This window comes from Monodon monoceros, unplaced genomic scaffold, assembly GCF_005190385.1.
Source record: "Monodon monoceros isolate NGI ecotype Baffin Bay Population unplaced genomic scaffold, NGI_Narwhal_1 Super_Scaffold_22, whole genome shotgun sequence".
Classification (NCBI taxonomy): domain Eukaryota; kingdom Metazoa; phylum Chordata; class Mammalia; order Artiodactyla; family Monodontidae; genus Monodon; species Monodon monoceros.
Window position 1 is genome coordinate 105,402,669 of NW_021703779.1, and position 9,224 is coordinate 105,411,892.

A 9,224-nucleotide genomic window follows, 5' to 3' on the forward strand; every position below is an offset into this window, starting at 1 on the left:
TTACCCTTGACTCACTGTTCATTTATTGATTTTAAAAGAAGACCCATTCCTGATTTATTTTGTATATTTGATTTCATTCTGGATTATATTTGATAATTAATGTAGCTCCCCAAATCAACATACAATGTGCTGCCCCATCATGCTCCTAATTGAGGGGGGCCAACTCTGTAGATTCTTAATAACACTCAGGGTATTGTGAGTATCTGAAGCATGTTGATTAATTTATCAAAAAAAGTAGCACTGTCTAAATGAATATTAGTACTTTGAAAATTTAGGAAACTAGGAGAACCAAGGCTCTTATTTTCTATGTGTACAGTATGCTTTATTTCTCTCTAGAAAGTATGAAAGTCATCAACCTCAAAAAAGGTTGCCTATTTCCAGTATATACTATCTCCTCTCCAATACATACATATGTTCACAAGTCCTCACTTCTTTTGTTAAGTTTTCTAATTAAATAACTTTGAGTTAACAACACCTTTCTAACATTATTTTCTAAATATCATAGATATACCACACAAAGATAACCCAATGCACCCAAAGTTTATGTGTTTTTAATGCTGTATTATGTACTATTTTAGTATAGCATAGGCATGTTTCTGCATGAACTATAAACCTGAGAACCATATCTTACCAATGTGTAGGCTGTTCTCTGGTAACAGAATGCTTCACTATCACTTCTCTGGCACAATACTGGCAACTTAGGGATGCCAGACTTCAAAAGCCAGTTAACATGAAGTATTTCCCCTTTTATTAGGCATGATGAAAAAAAGAGAAATTCTATGTCAGTTTTGTCTTCGCTTATAGAAATAATAGAAAGGCCCAAGGTTGAGAGAGTGACTTTTTTTGGAAGAACGTCAAGGAGGACTGTGGCTAGAGCAAATATAATAAGGGAAAAATGGTAGGAAATGAAGTGAGAGAAAAGTAAGGGGGATGCAGAATATTGTTTAGTGTTTAGATCATTGTAAGGATATTTGTTTACACTTTTATTTGATATTGACAGCCATAGTAATGACAAGATCTGACTTAGATAAATGAATCTCTTTGTTGCTGTGTGAATACTAGACAGTGTGTATGGACAGAAGTGGGGAGTGGGAAGGGTGGAAGCAGATACAGCAGTTAGTAGGCTCTAAGTTGATCAAGAATGATGGTTTCTTGGATCATGGAGCTAGTAGTGGAAGTTGTGAGAACCTGTTATTCTCTAGATTTATATAGAAGTTCGAACCAAAAGAATTTGTTGATGGACAGGATATGGGGAGTGAGAAAGAGTTGCCACTGACTGAAATGGGAAAAGACTGTGGGTGGAATCTTTTTGGTAGGGAGAGGATAAGAAATTAGATTTTGGATATATTAAATTTGAGTTGCCTATTAATAACATAGCTACTATGGAGAAACAATTTGAGGAAACCTATAGCATCTACAATCTTCATGTTTTCTGATACTTTATTATTAATATATCAGTCAAGATCTCACTGACAGTATTATAAATATTGGCAATCTTGATATTCATTATGTATTATATATGCTGTCTTATTGAGAAGTAAAATCTTGGGTTTAAAAAGAAGTCTCTCCTTGCTTTCATGGAATTGATCAGAAGTGACAAATGTTTTCTCCAACTAGAAACTAGTTTAACATTCAGAAAGGAATGGGTGGAAACATTTCTATCACAGGCATGCACCTCATCTTTCAAGTGGAAACTTCGAAACTCAAATAAAAAATTTTAAAATGGGAAAAACTTACGTGTACATTTGTATTAAAGTACTGAAGGATGCAAAATCTTTGTGATACCCTGTCATCTAGCCTTATCCCTAACTCCCCAAACTTGCAAAAAGAATGTTACTAGCTGCTAGTGAGTGACACTAAATCTCCTATACCATGACAGGCATAATCCTTTGATAAAATAGGCTTCTTTATCTGTAATGTTATCAACTGTCAACCAAAGTGATGTGATGTCCCATCAAGGGCAGAATATAATATGATTTGGGTATGGATACACTAAGTTTTCTTTTGCATGAAATAATCGCATTTAGAGATATCTGACAAGTACTGTAATTATTTAACGTACTTGTGACAAAGTAGCATAATTTGTCAATATTGCAAACATACTTGCAATGTGAGTATTCAAAATAATTGTGATTAAACTACTCTTTAGACACTGTTTAGAAGAAGATAAAACAAGAATGACAAGCAGCTATAGTTACTGTCATTTAGAACTCAGGGAGAATTTTCAACCTCTCTATAGGGATTGCTTTCATGAAAAATGTTTTTCAGTTCTGATTCTGATGTTACAAAGGTATATGATAGCAGCTGTGCATTTATATGGGACTGTCAAATAAATTCTGCTTTTCACATGATGTGGCATACAGCTTCTAATTACCATTCCATCACAATACATCACTCTAGAAGAACTTCATCAATTGTCCTCTCAGAACTTCCTTTTGTTTTTCTTTAAAGAAACCTAGATTATAGGGCAAGTACATTTTCAAATATTTATGTTAATCTTCATTTGAGTCTACTTATGGATGTTTATTCTTAATCATTTTACTTAAACAATTGAACACTTTGATTTCAAATGAATATCGTATTCTCATTTCTTATTTGCCTTATGCACTTTATCTGTAACATTCTATCAACTATGTCTCTATATTTACTTTGATTGTTTTGGCTGTTGTAAAGAAAAAGTTTTGTTTAGACGCATGGCTTGGATTGTTCCTCTTCTTGCCTTTAATTTTTAAGTTGTATTATACTAGCATAGGCTTGAAATTCATAAATACTGATTTATGAGCCCAAGACCAAACACGTAAGGTCACTGAGTCTCCAAAAACTATATATAAATACGTATTTTTGTCATCTCAATGAACTATTGGCCTAGCAGACTGAACAATATGTAACATTAAAAATCAGTTAAATGCCTACTAGAAGAATTGTCTCCTTCTAATACTACAAGAAAGTTGAGCATAAGCATTATTGTAGAAATATGAATATGAGCTTTAATAAAAGATCAGATCTCAAGTTGTACAGCATCATTGACATAATCTTCCTTTGAGTAAAATGTATATATATATTTATTTATTTATTACATATTTTTTTTAATTGAATGTGTACTTTATGGGTACTCTAAAGATGGGACATACTCCACTGTGCTTCAAAGGGCAAATCATTCATGCCCAGGCCATCACATTCAGAAAATCATATTCACTGTTTCCTTCTTTTTAGAATACTTGAATCTCTAAAGTCTGATATTCGTTCACCTGAAGTTGTTTTTTAGATTATTGGTCTGACTACTTTGTACTTTATAATCCTTGGTGCCTTCAGTTAAGATCATGAATTACATTTAACTTACATTTCCATATTTTTACTTTCCTCTATAATATTATCATAAAACTTAGGTCATTGAATTCAGTGTTTCAAATTACATGTAACAATTGCATGACACCCTATAGGATATTTCAAAATAAACTAAACAGTTCATAATAATTTGTGTAAATCCAATCCTGATTAGACAGAAGCCCAAAGTCTATGGGAGTTCAGTTTATGCCTAAAATTAAATATTGATATGGATAAGAACAAAATTTTTCAATCGAAGTCTTCATCTATACTAAAATTCACACATAATGGCAGCTTTAAAACTGGCTGAATACATTATTTACATGTGGTATATTCCTTTTTTCATATTACTAATAACACTAATAGGTAAAATGGTATTCTTCTGGCACCTTAGTAGACATCCTTGTAAAATATAATAGACTGCTACTATTTGGAACACTTGTTCCACTTAAGCCAATTAGATCTAATTTAATAAATAAAATTGGATTTAAAATAAGTTTCGCCATATTTCTTCTATCTGACTCTACTACTCATAGCAAATCAAGAAATTAGACTTGGAAAATAAGAGGATGGAATTCTCATGTACCTTTTTTGGAACTTTATCCCAGTACTGTGCTAATTAAAACAAATACCTTGGAAAAGAGTCTTTAATTTAAAGCTATGCTTGATGTCATTCAATGGATTTGGCATCTTGTTTTTCTGTTCTCATTTCCATAAAATGATAGGGAATAGAATTTGGGAAGCTAAATAGCTTCACAAGGCTGAGCTGATGGTCCAGACTTCAAAGACTGTGCTATGGTATTGCTGAATTACAGACTGCCCTTAAAAAATCCCCAACATTACGACCAGGATTCACTTGCAGTCTACTTGTTCATTCTATCGTGGGTATATATGAGGTTGTCAATACGTCCTGGATATTGACACTTTACTTTTTTAACCAGAGAGTGGAAAGAACTTGCTGGATATGGTGCTAAAATATAGCCGTGTCCATTTTTCAGAGAAAAAAGCTTGCAGAATACCACCTTACTTACCAGCTTCTCAAGATAGAAGTGACGATGAAATAGGAGATTATGCTTGACAGAGATGTTATTTAAACATGTCAAACATCTAACATCTAAATAAACATAGATGCGGCATTCTCAGACTACCCGAGTTGAGCTGATCAGATTAAATCTGATTTGCAAAATGGCTTTGGTAGAAATGTAGTCCCATCATATAGCAATTTTTAGGTCATTACATTCAGTTCTCTGGAGAGAGCCATGATATTTTCATCTGGATTTGCTGACAAGTTTGGACAGCCCTTTATAACTGTCATATGTTAATTAAATTGGTAATACTCATCATCATATAACCTTCCAAGTTGACTACATCACGTGGTACCTCAGATCGCTGGCTGCATAATTTCTAGTATGTTTGCTAAAAATGCCTCATTACTCCAGTTATACCTCAAGCTTGGGCACTTAAGCTTAAAGGATTGTTTCTAAGGAAGAATTGAGAAATCTCCATTCCTGATTTGTAGAAATAGTGTCATCATTTCTATTCAATTAATTAGTATATATTTCTATAATGCTAGTCCTTGTTTGATATACAAACCAAGCTTAAAGTATTTTCAAGGTAAGGGAAGCTAGTTAAAAATGATTTAGTTACTTCTCCCAAATTATTGTAATACAGTTAAATAATAAGCCCAGTATATCATTTTAGATGATATTAACGTGAACCTTTGGAAACTACACATCCCCTCCAAACATGTTGAAACTTTATAGGAGCTATCCATCTGTCAAAAGTGAATAATTTTGCTTGTAATCTTTTAAAATATCTCATACTCTACAATTTTAGATAACTGTAATTTTCAACACACAAATCCGCCCCCACTTGAAGAAAATCCTAACAGAACCTTAATAATTACAACAGTTGTAATCTGTTTGGCATGAACCAGCCTAATAATACTCACGTTCTTTTCCTCTTACATATATATTTTAATATATATATTAAATATATTTTAATTTCATTAAAATATATTTTAATTTCATTTTCCACTAGTGCTGCATTGTGTTTCGTTCAACAGGCGAGACTATAAAAATAGCGTTCAGCAGTACTCTCTGGCAGGAAGTCAGAGGTTTTAGAGACATTGGACAAAGGATACATACCGTGTGCTATGTAGTTTAAAGATACATATATTTAGAATGTTCAAACAGTGTTAGTAATGTAGTACATATAAGAGAACAGGGTGCGTGTTTTAGGAGTTGCATATAGAGCCTGTGACTTTTGCATTAGAAAGTTAGCCTTACTCTTGCTGAAAAGTAAGACTTGGTCTTAATATATCACTAAATTAAAAGAACAACTATGTTCTACAAATTAGAAAGCATCAAGTAATAAATGTTAAGTTAAAATTGAATTTTTTTTAGGTTTTTAAATTCAAAAAAGGAAAATTTCACTTTTGTGCAAAGAAATGTGAAGAATAAGTTATTTTAATAAACCATAATCACTATAAGAGAAAAAGCATGTGCATTGGACTCAGACAAATCTGGTTTGAATTTGAGCTTTACAGTTTACTACCTGTGCGAGCTGGGGCAAGTTACTCAATTTCTCTAAGCTTTGGGTTTCTAACCTGTAAATAGGTATGAGAAAATTTACCTCCCAGTTTGTATTGAAGATTAAGTGGGAAACTGAATATAGAATGATGTAACTCTGCATGTTTATTGTAATATGTAGTAGCTTATTAATGTATGTTCTGTTAACTGATTTCATTCACTTATTGTAATGAGATTAGATCTGATAAAGCCCTATCCAGTTCAAGTTTCTTGTCCTTGCCCTGTTGCCTGCCTTTGCCAGATTTCACCCTTGACTACCTAAGTTTACATTTTTTTACATTGCGGTTTTCAGCTTATGAAAATTTATTTTAGAATTGAGTTTTCCTTCCATCATGTCCAGAAGTCACAGTGATTTAAGCTATTTATAATTTAGGGCATTCAAAATAAATATTTACCAACCTATGGTATGTTAAACTATGGACCCTCAAGCACTAGGTACTGAACAACAAAAACAACAAATCAGAAAGAACCTCTTTACCTTTTAATAAAGAGCCTGGAATCTTAGAGAACTAGACATAAGGTATGACATCAGGACCAGCTGGCCTACCATGCCTCTTGAAAATTAAAGAACAGAGTTAAATATGCAGGGATGAGGCAGCAGTGTGATGGAATGGGTTGAGTGGGGGTGAAACAGTAAAATAAATGCCTTGTAAATCAGAAAGTAGAAAATAAGGGATAGTAATGGGAAAATCTATAAAGCAGTGTCATGGGTGAGAATAGAAGGGCTGACCCAGCAGCGATCTCTTCAGCATCTGTAAGATGTCCACAGCATTTTTTGATCCATCAAAAATATGAAGCTCCTAATATTTTTTCTAACTATAGTATGCTCAGATTGTTATTTTTAACCCTGGTACAACCCAGTTACATGATTTTTATATAAAGAATTATTTGCTAGTTTTAAGCAGGTTCCCTCATAGTTTTTTCTTAGTTATAGTACTTTCAAATTAAAGATATGCATTTTGTAGAATATTGTCAGAAATCCCTAAAACTTCCCCAATACTGTGTGTATGTATATTCAATTTCATTTAAATGTTGCTCCTTCTCATCCATTTTCTGCTCCGCACGGAATCTTTGAAATTTAGAACTTGCTAGGAAGACTTCATTTGGAATTGTGTGTGGAAATCATTAATACTTTCACCAAATATTCCCATTCTCCTCTCCTTAGTGGCACAAGGCAGGATTGCATTTTCTGTACCACTTCCTTGTGGTTGGATGGAGCTATAACTAGTTCTGGCTAGGGTTGTGAGCCATTTACTTGCCAATGCAGAGCATTTAATTTGATATGAAAAACCTTCCAGAGCTTCCTTTTTTCTTTGTCACAATGACTGAAACTGTTCAAGCTGGTGATGGTTCTATCTGCCTGGGTTTCAGAGTAAGGTGATTCGGAGCAGAGCCCCCAGACAACCATTAATAGACCGGTATTATGTGTGAGAAATACATCTCTGGTGTTCTAAGCTACTGACATTTTGAAGTTGTTTGTTACTGCAGCATAACTTAATTTATCGAGATGAAATTATGAAATTATTTTGAGCATCACATGTAAACATCAGAGGTATGCAGTCATGGTTATTCTAGAAAGAAATAATCAATACTATAGCCTCAATGATAAAATGCTTTTCATTTTTTCTCTAAATGGTATTCTTTCAGACAGGAGAGGGCTCCATGCATGAAGCTGTTTTAGTTAAGCCCAGATTTTTAGTGCTTAACATTTTATCAGATAAATACAAGAATTCATCAAGAGAATATAGATGTACAGTTAGGAAACAGACTTAAGTTCCTATATTGCCTGACACTGTATTTCTTTGGCTGAACAAAAATTATAATAGCTTCCAAACAACTTGCCTTCATTTTCTTTTAAATCACCCAAGAACCCCAAAAGTCTACAAAAATAGAATCTCCTGACATAAAAGGTAGCTAATGACACTTAAAAGTATGTTTTCTCTCCCTCAGTGGGCAGGAGGGAACTCCTGAGTGCCTATCAAACAGCTCCAATATGAGACATCGAATCGTTACACAGAATCAGAAATTCCTTAGAGAGCCAAGAGTCACAATTAAGAGACATTAATTCTACCACTTTTTCTTTTCTGCCTCTCTGTTTTCTTTCCTCTCTCTGCCTTTACACATCTCCTTCACATGTGCTTATTCCCTACCATGGCTTTCTTTGTTTCCCCACAATTTTATTATATGTTGTAAATATAAAGTATTTTAAGCATTTCTGGAAATAGAAAGTAACAGAAAGGTAACACTAATTTATTTGGGCTTATATGGGTTTTAAATTCCTGGTTTAAGGGATGTATGGAAATAATTAACTTAGACTTTTTTTTACCTTCATCTGTATGGCTAGTTGGAGTTGACATGCTCTTTACCCAAGATTATTTGAAATACTCACCAGTGGCTTTCCTCAATGCCTGTTTGATATTTTGTTAAATGCAAGTTAACACACAAATTGGTAATACTGTTCAGAATAAGTGTCATTTTTTAAAGTCTATAAAAGCCTGAGTAGATACGTCTTAAATTGCCTAAAATTCCCATTGCATTTACAAACAAGGAGACAATTAGAGAAAAGTCCTATTGAGAAGGCAGACCTTCTGAAAAGGGATCTGGCTTAGTGAGTAAAAAAGAACTAGGAGAATATATGGATATAGTTCAGAATTTTTTTAGTAGTTGATTTTATTTCCGATACAACCATCATGTAATTTCTGAAAAACCATAGAACAATCCTGATGTTTCACTTTTTTTAACCAAGCAAATCTTTTCAAGTTACATTATTAAAAATTTTAGATTACTCTAGAACATAAATAGCATTGAAAGCTACCTTACTCCACTGTTCTTTTCCCTCACACCTCACCAATAAACTTTGAAAGCAGATTTTCATTTGGGGGAAGAATTGTAAATGCTATAAAATCACAGATGAGGAAAGGCTTCACTGTATTTAGGGAGGGCTTCAAAGAGGAGGCGGCATTTGAATGTTAAAATGTAGTAGCTTCTCCTACGGTATGAAGTTTTACAGGCAAAAGGAATAGTACAAGCTGAGACACAGGCATTCAGATGGGCAATGTGTTTAAGAACATGTGCTAGGGTAGAGCATATCACATTAGGGAGAAGTCATAGAAGATGAGGCTTGGAAGGAAAGCCTGAGCCAAGCTGGAAAACACCTTGATATCAATATTAGTCAGGGTATAGTGCAGGAAATACACTGCTTTAAGTATATTTTAAATTCCTTTCTCAAGAGCACACAGCTAAGAGTTAACCAGAATTGAGATTTGAATGTAGGCAGGCTTGTCTCCAGAGTTTGTGCTCTTAACCACT